Source organism: Microplitis demolitor, chromosome 5 (genome assembly GCF_026212275.2).
Source record: "Microplitis demolitor isolate Queensland-Clemson2020A chromosome 5, iyMicDemo2.1a, whole genome shotgun sequence".
Classification (NCBI taxonomy): domain Eukaryota; kingdom Metazoa; phylum Arthropoda; class Insecta; order Hymenoptera; family Braconidae; genus Microplitis; species Microplitis demolitor.
In genome coordinates this window covers 9,223,853-9,238,140 of record NC_068549.1, presented here as the reverse complement: position 1 = coordinate 9,238,140, position 14,288 = coordinate 9,223,853, and the positions used below count along the sequence as shown (strand labels likewise).

At 31.1% G+C, this 14,288-nt stretch overlaps 1 long non-coding RNA gene across 5 annotated transcripts in view; it reads right to left on the bottom strand.

Annotated features, from left to right (window-relative positions):
* LOC103571361 (potassium voltage-gated channel protein Shaker) overlaps positions 1-14,288 on the bottom strand; it is a 162,443-nt gene that overhangs the window by 109,956 nt on the left and 38,199 nt on the right. For all 5 annotated transcript variants that reach the window (XR_008403671.1, XR_001345349.2, XR_008403670.1 and 2 more), the window contains one exon: positions 6,144-6,633. This is a non-coding gene — a long non-coding RNA (potassium voltage-gated channel protein Shaker). The remainder of the gene's footprint in view (positions 1-6,143; positions 6,634-14,288) is intronic.

Here is a 14,288-nt window from a genome sequence, read left to right as displayed (position 1 = left end):
GGTGGGTAGTAGTAACCGAATTTTCGAATTTTACTTTTTCAATTACGTTTAAAATAATTACATTACTTGAATGATGAAAATCTTCCGAAAAAGTGTGTCTTAAACATTTTTTCGGAAACTATAAAAATTGCTATAACAATCGATTAAGAAATTAATAGAAAAGTTAAATTATAGAAAAACAATTTCGTTAAGATGCTGACCTGAAGAGATTTTTAATATAAAATATTTTGGACCAGCTACTGTCATATTATATTATACCATGAAGATAGCCTAAAAGTGAAAATGACGCAAAAAACTGAGTTTTCTTTTGAGATCCCTAAATCGGTGACAGCGAAATTTTTATTTTTCTAATAATTCATCAGAAGAAGCAATTTTTTAGAAAATTCGATGTAAATAGGATACTGTTTTTTTTTTAGAAATAAATAGATGAAAAATATTAATATGACGTATTTATCAATAATTATCAGTTTTGTATATGAGTGAGGTTAAGCAGGCATCTGACTCTGATATAGAGATACGGTCATCTCGCGCCGACTCTGTACACACGCATGTCTATATGTGTTTGAACTTGTAATTAGTGGGAGACACGACTGTCTTCGGATTTATATATATATGGTACAATAACGAATGCAATAAGTATCAAATGTCACCGAGGCTCTGAAATAATTTGTTTTATGTAAGTGACTTTCTATTCCACATAAATAGAGAAATATCCCAATGAAACATATTTATAATTGAAAAAAGTTTCTGTTTGATTTATAAAAGAACTACTTATTTCATCTTGACTGTAGTAGATATTCTAACTACAGAAAATTACCTGAAATAAGCAACTCGTCTTTTGAAACATTGACAATGATAGCGAAGTAATTGTGAAAAATCAAGTTAGATTATTCACGTGATTAAATAGTAAAATTTAACGCTACTATGTTATTAACATATTTACTTGAATAATGTAATATTTACTTGCAATTGTGACGTATTTCTTTCCGTCAAAATATTAGTCAGGTATTTAATTTCAAACAACAATCATTAAATGTACCTTGCATCGCCGTGTTCCTCCGCACCATTCCGGTGGGGGCATGGATCCTGCCTCGGTCTGAGGACAGGGGTTAGCCCCCATTTTTCGATAAACTCGATGCGGGAAATCTTGGCGCCTCGCAGCAGTTACGAGAGGGGGTTTCTCCCCCTCCCGAAGTTCATGTTTTCAAGCACTGTATTCTCCTACCCCTTGCAGTAAGCAAGCTATTTTAGCAACAACTCTTAGCCTTTGAAGTCATTGCGGTTTTATAGTTTGTTGAGAAAAATCATAACTTATTTTTTACATATTTTTTTATGACATTCGAAAGAACGTCAACGATGACCTTGTCGCTATAGGCGTTTTTATTGACCTCTCAACTAGATAAAAGTAATTCATAAGAACATTTTAGAAACAATAGTTTTAAGAATTTAGTATATTTTTGGTCACATTTTTGGGGTATCATCGTTCTTATATTACTTTGCATGAGTAATAGTTATTTGTGATCACTGCAAGATTCTCATGCGTCGAAAGAACAATTTCATTCATTCCATTAGTATAAAAAAACGAATAGATTTGTTTCTCCTAGTGTCACAAGAATTTTATGGCATCACTTCAAATGTATTTTTCGTATCAGAATAAGTTTAATTCTGCCCAATCACTGCACAGATGAAAAAATATCATTAGTTCACTATTTTCACTTCAAATATCAATATTACTACTTTATTGAATATGCTGCTTCACTTTTTTTTATTGCTAGAATAAATAACCCACACAAATTTAACTAATTTTTTTTATTTTTAAATCACTAGGAGCCCAACTTTCTTCTCGGAATTATTTATTTCAAACATATTTTGTAGCTTAAATATCATTTAAAAATTAGCAAGAAAAATGGAAGCAAGTATGAAACACTTCTATTATATACGAATCTAACATATACCTACATAATTTCTTGACACATTAAACAGCTTATAAATCAGTGAAACTAACAGCGCATACTCCCCATATTTTACGATTTTTATTAAATTTTTTCAAATTCCGCAGTAATATCTTCATAAAAATTTTTAACTTATACACTTTCAGCTACAAAATCAACGGTTTTTTACACTTCCCATTTCGTTGACTTCATTTACAATTGTTGATTGAAGATCATCGAAAAATATTCGCAGATCTCAAAAAGCTCTGGTGTGCTACTCGCTTGATAGTTAACCAGTTTGCTTGTTCCCTTCAACTGTGCGCAACTCCCACCTGCTTCGTATCCCCTCATCGGCTTTTATCTCTCTTGTCGTCATGCGTCTTTGCTATGATATTTTTTTTTTAATATTTAAAACTTTTATTCCTCTATTTGTTGACTGACTATCTCTATCTAGAGTGATACTCAAAATCTGTTCTTAATCAGCATCTATATCCAATATTCATGCTAATAGTTGAAATCAACAATAAACTATTAATTTTTTGTAATAATGTGAAATGTTAATTATCACTGTATGTAAGCTTCTCGTACTAGATGCAAAATCATTGGTGATCATATACTTTCACAATAGGGTTGCTAACGTTGCAGATATGAGAGACTTTTAAAGATTCGAAAACGCTTATAACAATAATCCGTGTATCACCATAACAGCACTTATATATTGATATGGAATGTTTGTTTCTTATTCCACATTTCAGATGATAAGTTCGTTTATGATATTTAATGAACCATATAATAACATGTGTTGGGGAAATTTAATTTCATGAATAATAAAAGCTTCAATAGGAATTTTTTTATCAAGTAGCACATCATATGAAAACTGTGTATTTATGTTACGTAGTCTCGGAAATACAGAAATTTCGCCATGCTCTAGGGATGTCATGCGCATGACTGTTATGAGTGCCACCAGAGTTAAGCACGCGCCATATCAGGAATCATTAACAGCAATAGGAAAATAATAAAAAAAAAAATAGGGTCATAAGAATAGGTCATCCAAAAACTATGATAGTATTTAAAAAACTGGTAAAAAATAACTTTTTTATTCAAGAAAAATCTTTTAAAGTACCATTTAATTTTTAAAGAAAATTTTTGAATATTAGATGTAAATATATAGTTTTGTGATAGAAATTAAAAAAATTATAATGTTATAAGACAAACCTTTAAATGACTGGCAATCTTTTCTTATTAAATATATAAAAATATTCGAAAACTATATTGATTGCAGTAAATCTCGCGTTAAATATAACAGAACCACGAAACTATCTCACTATAAGGGACTAAATGGGATCAATACTCTCCATAAATCCTACACCACTCTTGTGTTGCAGAATACTTGGAAAAAAAATTTGCAATCTTAACTAAATATTACTTCATTCAGAAAAACGTGTTAATCATAAATTAATAACAAAAATCTTTGTTGAAGTAAAAAAATAGACTTAATTTCTGATAAGGATTTTGCTACTATAATGAATAATTAAAGAAAATAATTACTAATTTTTTATAACTTTCTAATAGTTAAATTATGATCTTTATTCAAAAAGATTGCAATTGTATTTTTATAGAAAAAAACGGATCTTTGATACAATTATATAATTATTCAATCAAAATGTTTCTATGTTCATGTGGAGTAAAATATCGCTCATATTGAAAAAAACAATGACAAAAAATTGAATGAAACTTGATATTTATTTTAATGAAATATAAATTTACTTCGAAAAATAGATATAATTAATAGATCTAAATGCTTCAATTGTAGCATGTGCGTATTGCAAGGAATCTACTAAATATTCATTTAGATTTCGTGACTTATTGATTTATCAAATATTATATTTATTTGCAGTAAGTTTGGTGACGATGGGCGGAACATATTGATAATTATATTCAAATGAAGAACAGTAAAGTTACATTCACCTTAAAAATACACAGATACATACACATATTTAAGAATGTGTGTTTGTCTACCCGTGAAAAATGAATCATACATAGCCACATATGAATGCCCCAGACATGGCCATGTATGACCAGATATGCCCATATATGATCATGTATGACCATACATGGCCATGTATGTAAATTGACCAGGTATGGCCCTGTATGACCATACATAGCTTGATACGACCATATATGACTTGATATGACTATGTATAGAACATTTTAACTAAATTAAAAAAAAAAATTTTTTTAATTTTTTTTTAACTATTTTGGCGACGCAGAGATTATTAGATATGCGAATAATTAAACTCCTAATCGAATCAGAAATTTTTAATTCAGAGAAAAAATGCTAGACTTATTAATGACTGCACCCGCTTTAGTAGGATTCGAACCCGGGACCTTCCGTATGAGAGACCGACGCTTTACAACTAGGCTATGCAACCGACATTTACAACGAAGTTCAGTTGTGCTACGTAAGATTGAAAAAATATAATCACTTTTAAAAAAGCAAAATATAATCATCAATATGCTGTTAGTGATATCAAAAAAATTTCCTATTTTTTTTACACTCCAATATCCTGTTTGTAAGTAAGTATATTTATAAGTAATAATCAGCTCAAATTTTTTATATAAAAAATCTGTATGTCTATATATGATATATAAGATAGTATAAAAACAGACAGTGTGCTATCAAATATGATAATGTATAACTACGCGTTAGAAGTATGAGAATAGTTCGAGCTTACGAATTATTTATTTCGCATCAAATCAAGCTATTCATATTTGAAAATCATTTGAAACTTTTAGATTTTATGTGCACCCTAAATTTTTTAAATATTATCATTATTATAAGTAATTGCCAAATTTTACTAAAAAGTAGCTCAGCTGATACCTCTTTTGTGAAATTTCAAAGGTGTCGAGCGACATTTAACAATTTATATTTTGACTTTAAATTTCAGCAATTCGATTTTCCATTTATATAACATGGGAAATTTTTTTTTCCGGTTCAAACTTGATTTTTTGGTGTTAAAAAATTTTTTTTTGGAAAGAAGAAGTTTATAGTTTTTATAGGGCATGAAATTTTCTACAGAAAAATTTATGAGACCCAAGCAGGTACGACCAATGATACTCGAGTTACAAAGCTTGAAAGTTTGGCCTTAATTATGATTGGCATGAAATTGCCTAAAATTCAGTATTCATCAGTTCACGCAACAAAATTAAACAAAATTCTTGTATATAGTTCATATATGCCCATTTATGTACATGGATGTATATGGTCATATCTAAATCATTAATTATGGGCATACATGATTATATATAATCATACATAACTATGTACGGCCATATATGCACTTGTATGATTTATATATAATCCATATATGCCCATGTATGAACTATATACGGCCATGTATGGCCATGTCTGGTTCATTTTCACGAGTTAACATATAGTTGAAATTATATCCAATATAGTTTAACAGATTTTCAATTTAAGAAATGTATATCATACACGGAAAAAACATTATAGTAATGGCAACTCTCTAGGATAGTGCTGAGTACTTTCTGTAACAGAAAAATTTCAGACAGTACTGTATGTTATCTAAACTGTATCCACTACCGTCCGGGATAGTACTCAACACTACAACTATCTATGGTCAGACATGCCAATGTGTGGACTATGTACAATAATGCTCTTTTTATTTATTAGAATTCGCCTTTACTAGAATTTATCTTTAAATCCAACTCCGAGGGAAATACTGATAGGGTCAAAGATGAAAATACTCCTATTATTCAACTGCCAAACTTACTGACTCGAATTTTTGAACAAATTTTTTTTATATTTATAAGAATCCGCCATTACTCATATTTTTTTGATAACTTATTATAGTGAGAAAACTATTTTCGTCTGACTGCTGGATAGAATGTTTAATATATTTATTTATTTGATACTTTCATTTTTTATCGATTCTATGAGCAACTATGATACATTCATCGATTTTGTGTATTAATAATTTAATTTTTTTTAAGCAACAAATTTCTTTTCTCTAAATTGTCTGTTTTAACTTAATTTTTCGGACAGTTTACATTTTAAACTCTCCGCTAAGAAAATCGATGATTTTCAAAAAATTCGGGAAATTATTGTTTTTAACAGTGTTCATATCTATTACTCTACAGCATTTTTGAGACAGTATATATTAATTGTAGAAAAAATTTTTTTTGACTTACTGAGCTTGTCCCCGGTCATTTGTGCCGACCATCATCTGTCCTTGTCCACTTGAAGTTCCACCAGACTCGTGATGTCTTCTGTCTTTGTGCATTATGCCCATTAACTTCATCCATGGATTGTTGACGGCGTGGGCGCCCATTCCGCCACTTTGCCACATTGCGCTCGCCAGGGTTAGATACGTTTCGAGGGGCCACACTTTGGGCCTCCCACACGTCTCTTATTGAATTTTCAATCAAGTTTGACGTAAAAAAAAACAAACAAACAGGTCTTTCTAAAACTTGCAGATCATTTAAGGAACAGATCCAAGGGCCAATTACCCCGTATAGCCACGAAAGCTCCATCTATATCAAAACCATTGAATCTTTTCTCGTATTGTTTTTTAGTTTTCTTATTGCACTTTATTTTTGTATGCTATTGACTTCCTCTTCGATATGGTGATGTCATAAGGCATTCGAAAACTTATTTCAAGTGTGCATTTTGGTATAGTTCCTAATAAAAGAAAAACAAATATATATAAGTAAGGTAGCCTTCGTAACATTTTACTACAAAAACTTATCGGTCATTTAATTATCATTGGACACGCTCTTAATCAAAATTTGAATTTTTTAATAACCTTTTTTTCTTACAGTTAAAATACTAAAAACTGATTTGTTTTATTCTAACAATAGTTCTAAAACTAGATCTGTACGAAATTAGTCAAGATGTGAGGAGATGCTTACATGATTAGGTGAGTCAGCAATGTGGAATCAAGCTTTGATGTATTAATCTTAAAAGAATATGATTCAAAAAACGTTCCATGTAGCTAAGCAGTGCAGTGTAAATTCAGGAATTTGTTGACAAACGAATAACTACATCTCTCAGACAATCCCAAATGAAAAATTTCAGTTATATTTTAACTATGATAGATTACTTCTGATTGATACACAATATAGAACCTTAATATTTATTTCTTTTTTTATTTTCATCATAAATTATGAATATTTCGTTTAATTTTAACTAATTTTAAAGCACATTTAGTTAACTCATGTTAAGAGATGGTCTAGTTTATCAATTTTCACTCATTACTACAATGTATACATTTGTACAGATAGGAAAATGATTAAACTATAGAGTTCTATTTTTCACAATAAAAAAAAAAAACTATACCGAAGTGTAAAAATGTTTTCGGATCAAGTTTAAAAGTGACAGCGTTGTAGTTAAAAGTAGTAGTTGATAATGTAGAGCTGCAGCCAGAATTGGCTTCTTTACCGGCCGATGCTGCCATTTTTAGCACATCTACACTAGTTTTTGACACTTGCTCGAGCTTCTTCTTTCCTACTTCGAACTTTATACCGTCATTTCAAACCTTTCCTCTACTTTTTTCGAGTTTTTTCCCGCTCTACATCATAAGTATCTTACTTCGCAAGATTTCTGGAAGATTTCCTTAGATTTAGCACTTTCCAGGAATATCACGTCATCTACTGCGTAGTTTTCTTAAGATGATGCAATTTTATTGCAATTTGACGTCATTCAAGCATAATGGGGATTAAGATATGAAACTACATGTAGGATCGTGCTTTCTATTCCGTATGACTTTTGAGACTGAGAAATTCATAAAGGTTATTAGAAAAGTGTTAATTATACAGATTTTTTTGACTTTGAAGGATTCTGCACGCTGGATGGAAGATTTGTTGTGATAGAGCTCGCTACAGTTTTACTACGTGGTAAAGATAGTTTTCTAAGTATAGATAAGTACAGGATTAGCCATGTTTGAGCCATCGATAGAATATAACGATGAAGAATAAGTGTTGAAATGCAAAGATTTCTGGCTGCGAAATCATAAAATAAATTAAAATTATGGTATTTATCCGTACTCAGACACCAATGACGTGTTGCTGGAGATTCTTCGCGGTACTATTTATGCGTATGTTTTGGGTAAGGAGAGGAAAGGATGGCTCGAGGGTACAATTTATAACAGAGTGAAAGTTATCAATCTCATATATATGAGATTCATCAATTACTTAGAAAGGTATGATTTTTCATTATGTTGCTATCTCTCAGACAAGTATTCGGATAAGACTAACTATATATGTGCCTTTTAGACAGTATAGAAGATAAAACGTTGATTTCTTCACTTTTGAGGTCTATTGCTATCGCGGGAGTCCTTGCAGCAATCCTACCAACAACAATGATCGCTGAAAATGGCTCCACAAGACATGGCATGCTTAGATGGATTATTCATTTTACAATTTACTAAAGAGGAAATCGAAAGCGCTTGGTTGAAACTCGTCTTACACATGCAAGGGGATCCGAGTTTCATTAGATACACTAGATGCATTGATCACTACAGTGCTCTACGGGAAGATACAGTATTGGTCCATATCCATACAAAAAGAAATTGTTACCAGTGTATTAATAATGAATGATTTTTTATTAACTCAACTCACACTGTAACTTATTCTAATGAAGGTAAAGAAAAACTAAAAAATCTTTTATTCACAAATCGAGTATTTTTATTTATATTCCTTAATACCATGTAATTTTTGTAATAACACAGGTTCGGTGATAATATTTAATCTATCTATCTATTTAAATTATCTATTCTACGCTGAAGTCATTGTCGAACTCTCGCTGCTTGCTTCCATTCACTTTTCTTCGCTTGTCTGGATACAAAACATATACAATGGATAGTGGGTGTTGGATCAAATTGAACTTTCTTCAATATTAGTTTTCTCTACTGCTTATTGGATTATACTTATGCTGCTTATTGGATTCTCCTCTCCGGTCCGATGATCGATGATATATAATTAGACAGTAAGGTGATGTGTCGTCAGGAAACTGATTTGCTGATTCAAATTACAGTCGTATCTCCACTGTTTCCGACTTGACAGATTTGCTTTGTTTTGAACAGTCAATGATATACAATCGTGCTTTTTCATGTAATTATCGGGTAAAAAAATGATATGTAATTATATATAGAAATAGCCTAATATAATTATATGTAATTACTGTTAATTGTATGTAATTACTGTTAAGTATATATAATTACTTATAGGGTAAGAGTACCAGTACCCAGCTCCAAACCAGTAACCAGCCACTTCATGTTAAATTATATCTATATATATTTTGAGCCAATGTTAAAATGTATGACCAGCTGGCTACTGGTTAGGGGCTGGGTACTGGTGCTCTTACCTTACTTACATTTTACATAGTTTTCAAGGATTAAAAAGAAATTAAAGATAGGGGAAAGTGGGTTCATTGAACCAAAAATATTTGAACTTTTTGTTTTTATATAAATAAAAGCAAAATGATAACTTTTTTTTACGAAATTATAATTTATTATATACACTATCATTTCTCGTAAGCACGTAACTTATAGTCCACTTAATTTACTCTTAAGCGTAGTAGGGGGAAATTAACTACCGGATTTTTAACTTCCCGCTAAGAAAATCGACGATTTTCAAAAATTTCGGGAAGTTATTGTTTTCACCCCGATTTTCGAAAATCGAGTTTTCATCAGATGTCGACGTTTTGAGGTCCTAGGAAGCTATTCTGACTATTTTCAGAATGATGTCCGAGTGTGTGTATGTGTGTGTGTGTGTGTGTGTGTGTGTGTGTGTGTATGTATGTATGTATGTATGTAAACTCTTTGTAACTTTTGAACTAATGAATCAATTTGGATGGTTGAGGTGGCAATCGAAAGAGCTTGTTGGCCATTAACTTTCCTAAAAATTTCAGATTATTTGATCGAATAGACTCGAAAATATTTGCGAATTACGAAAAAAAAAAAAATTTTTTTTTTAGTTTTTTATTGATTTCTCAAAAACGACTTATACGATCGACTTCAAAATCTAATCAGCTCTAGTACTCAATAAAACGCGTCGATTGCCACCTCAAACATCAAAATCGGATAATTCGTTCGAGAGTTATCGCGGGAGAAAGAAATGGTGAAAAACGGTTTTTTCTAAATATTTTCGAAACGACTGACACGATCGATTTTAAATTTTAATCAGCTCTAGAATTCAATAAAACGCGCCGATTGCCATGTCAACTATCAAAATCGATTGATTAGTTCAAAAGATATCGGCGTTGAAAAGTTAAAAAAATAACATTTTATGTTATTTTTTCCGGATAAATCATAATATAACGTACTAAAATGTGCCTGATATCATACCAACTCATCTTTTTTATGGTTTCTTTCGATCATATAATGTCATCGAACTTGGTTTTTAGTTTAAATCATATTATCAACAAAAAAATCGATAAAACGTAGTTTTTAATATTTTTATCGGATATTTCATATTTTATTGTTTCTTACATGAGTCAAAATTTATTTAAATCTTGATTTTGATCCCCGACATTGATTTCTGCCTCAATACACTTATTTTACTGAACAAAATCAGGAACTAAATTTTAAAAACCGCTTCATTGATGATTTTCGATTCTTAAATTTTCAAACTTCAGCATAACAGGTAACTTGTTAGAGCTTGAAAAGATCATAAAAAAACAATTGCATGTGATAGCATTTTCGAGCTCGAAGAGCTCGAAAATATATCTACACTACTGTTTTCGAGCTCTTTGAGATCGAAAACAGCGGGAAGTTTTGGGGCTGGCCCGCAGGGTCAACCGACAGACCGATTTTTTTTTATTGATAATATGTTAAAAAAAATGCGTAGATCACGAAAATAATAATAAGAAAGCTCAATTCAGCCGCGTTTTTTAAATAAACAATAAAATAACAATAGGCAAGCCGAGACACCGTGTATTTTCATAAAAAAACTTCTATCTATTAATGTAAAACCCTATGATGACTGGTATTAAATTAAAGGGCGATAAATTCTGACTAAGAAAAGTCCAAAACCAATCTCCTGGAGCTTATTATTTTCGCAAAAAAAATTAATTAAAAAACCAAAATAATTAGTTGTTTACATTTTATCACGCTGTCGGTAACAGAGCTGCAGAAACAGAGCTAGAGGGCGCGTGCAAGCCCGGGCTCAGTGGTTGTCATCTACTGCAATTTAAAATGTTCTCACCATTCTGTGTTATGGAAAATAATTTTTTTTTTTTTTTAATTTATTAATTTAATTTCTTTTCAAAAAATTAAATTAATAAATAATAAAAAAAATAATTTCACGCGAGTATTATTATTAACATGTTAATAAGTGAAGAAAATGAAAAAAAAAAAAATACTTTCTACTTACGATTTTACGATCGTTGTAGTACTCAGTCGTCAATCAAATTTTAAATTTATAATTTGCAGAAAAGAATAACTGCAATTTAAAATGTTTTCACCATTCTATGTTATTGAAATTAAAACTTTTTTTAATTTTTGAATTTTATTAATAAATTAGTACTAATTTTGTTATTTTGATCAGCACAAAAATTAAAATTTTATTTTTATTATTTAACTAGGGGTTAATAATATTGCGGGATTAAATTTTAAATATAGGAAAATTGAAAACTTACAAAAGAGTAATAAAATGTTAAAACTGCAATGTCACTAATTACGATGGAATGTATTTCGTTAATAAATTATTAGTTGAATTTTCAAGGACAGAGATTATGAAGAAAGTATTCAAAATGTCATTACACAAATGCTATAGTAATTAAATTGCTATTAAAAATAATGTAGCATCCGTAGTGTAATATTAAGCAAGGCAAGTTTTCTATGAGTTTTAAATCTTCTGATAAATTAAAAAAAAAAAAAAATTATTTTCCATAACACAGAATGGTGAGAACATTTTAAATTGCAGTAGATGACAACCACTGAGCCCGGGCTTGCACGCGCCCTCTAGCTCTGTTTCTGCAGCTCTGTTACCGACAGCGTGATAAAATGTAAACAACTAATTATTTTGTTTTTTTAATTAATTTTTTTCGCGAAAATAATAAGCTCCAGGAGATTGGTTTTGGACTTTTCTTAGTCAGAATTTATCGCGCTTTAATTTAATACCAGTCATCATAGGGTTTTACATTAATAGATAGGAGTTTTTTTATGAAAATACACGGTGTCTCGGCTTGCCTATTGTTATTTTATTATTTACTTAAGAAACGCGGCTGAATTGAGCTTTCTTATTATTATTTTCGTGATCTACGCATTTTTTTTACATATTATCAATAAAAAAAAATCCGGTAGTTAATTTCCCCCTACTACGCTTAAGAGTAAATTAAGTGGACTATTAACAAAAAATAAAACTTTTTAATAAATGCGAAATTGTACAACCGCATCAAATGGTTCAATCGTCCACTTTGCGGGGGCAATTAAACCACTTGTCGGGGACAATTAAACCAAGAGTATTAGAACCACAAACGAATGACTTTAATGAATAATTTACTACTCATTACAGCTTAAAACTGAAATCACAACACTTCTAATAATATCGATTATTTCATATAACATTATATGATATAACAATCACTTTGAAAACTTCTGTCAATATAATAATTTTTTTTTTTTTTTGTTAGTTTAGCTTGTTTTAACAATCAGTCAAGATGCGCGCGCATGTCTGATGCTCACAGTGTGATTCGTGTGGTTCAACCGTCCCCGAGACTACTGGTTCAATTGACCCCATATGATTTTATTGAAATAATTAGTTTAAAAGAAAATCGGTCTGTCGGTTGACCCTGTGGACTAGCCCCAAAACTTCCCGCCCATTTCGAGCTCCTTGAGCTCGAAAAAATGTTGTGGATACATTTTCGAGCTCAAGGAGCTCGAAAATACTTTTGTATGCCTTTGTTATCGAAAAATAACGTTTTTTTTTAACATTTTTACTTCCCGCTAAGAAAATTATTAATTTTCAAAAATTCGGGAAGTTATTGGTTTCACTCCGATTTTCGAAAATCGAGTTTTCATCAGATGTCGACGTTTTGAGGTCCTAGGAAGCTATTCTGACTATTTTCAGAAGGATGTCCGAGTGTCTGTATGTTTGTGTGTGTGTGTATGTGTATGGATGTAAACTTTTAATATCTTTTTAATGAAGTGACCGATTAACAAGTTTGAGGTGGCAATCAAAAGAGTTTGTTGGCCGTCAACTTTTCTGAAAATTTCAAATCGACCGATCAATCAGACTAAGATATGGAAGAAAAACAAAGAAAAAAAAATTTTTTTTTTCTCAGTTTTTTGCAAATTTTTCAGATATGGCTCGATCGATCAATCCCAAAATCTAATCAGCACAAAAATTCAATAAAACGCGTCGATTGCCGCCTCAACCATCTCAATCGATTTATTCGTTCAATAGAAATCGATCGAGAAAAAAATGGTGTAAAACGGTTTTCTTCGATTATCTTTGAAGCGACTAATCCGATCAATCCCAAAATTTTGTCAGCTCTAGAACTCAAGAAGACGCGTCGATTGCTGTCTCAATTATCTCAATCGGTTAATTCGTTCGTAAGATATCGTGGGAGAAAGAAATGCTAAAAAACGGTTTTTTCCTAAAACAATAGAATACAGCAGTATTTTCGAGCTCGAAGTGCTCGAGAATGTATTCACAACAATGTTTTCGAGCTCAAAGAGCTCGAAAACTGCGGGAAGTTTTGGGGCTGGCCCGCAAGGTCAACCGATAGACCGATTTTGTCTACAACGATATATCTCGAACGAATAAACAGATTAAGACGTTTAAACGTGGCAATCGACGCGTTTTATTGAGTTCTACAACTGATCAAATTTCGAAATTGATTTATCGAGTCGTTTTTGAGAAATTTCCAAAATACTAAAAAAAATTTACTTTCAATTATTTCGTTAACTGTTTCTCTTGAACGAATGAACCGATTTTGATTGTTGAGGCAGCATTCGACGCGGCTTACAAAGTTTTAGAGCTGATTCGATTTTGGAATCAATCCATTGAGCGAATTAAAAGTTGTTCAAAAAAAACATTTTTGAAAAAATTTTATTTTTGAAATATCTCCGAACGTACCCGACCGATTAAGCTCAAATTTTCAGAGTTTATAGTAAATAACAAGCCGCGTCGAATGACACCTCGACAATCAAAATCGGTTCATCTGTTCAAAAGTTACAGAATATTTACATAGGTACGTACGTACATACATACATACAGTCGGACATCATCTTGAATTTAGTCAGAATAGCTTCCTAGAACCTCAAAACGTCGACATCTGTTGGAATTTCGATTTTCACAAATCGGGGTGAAACCAATAACTTCCCGAATTTT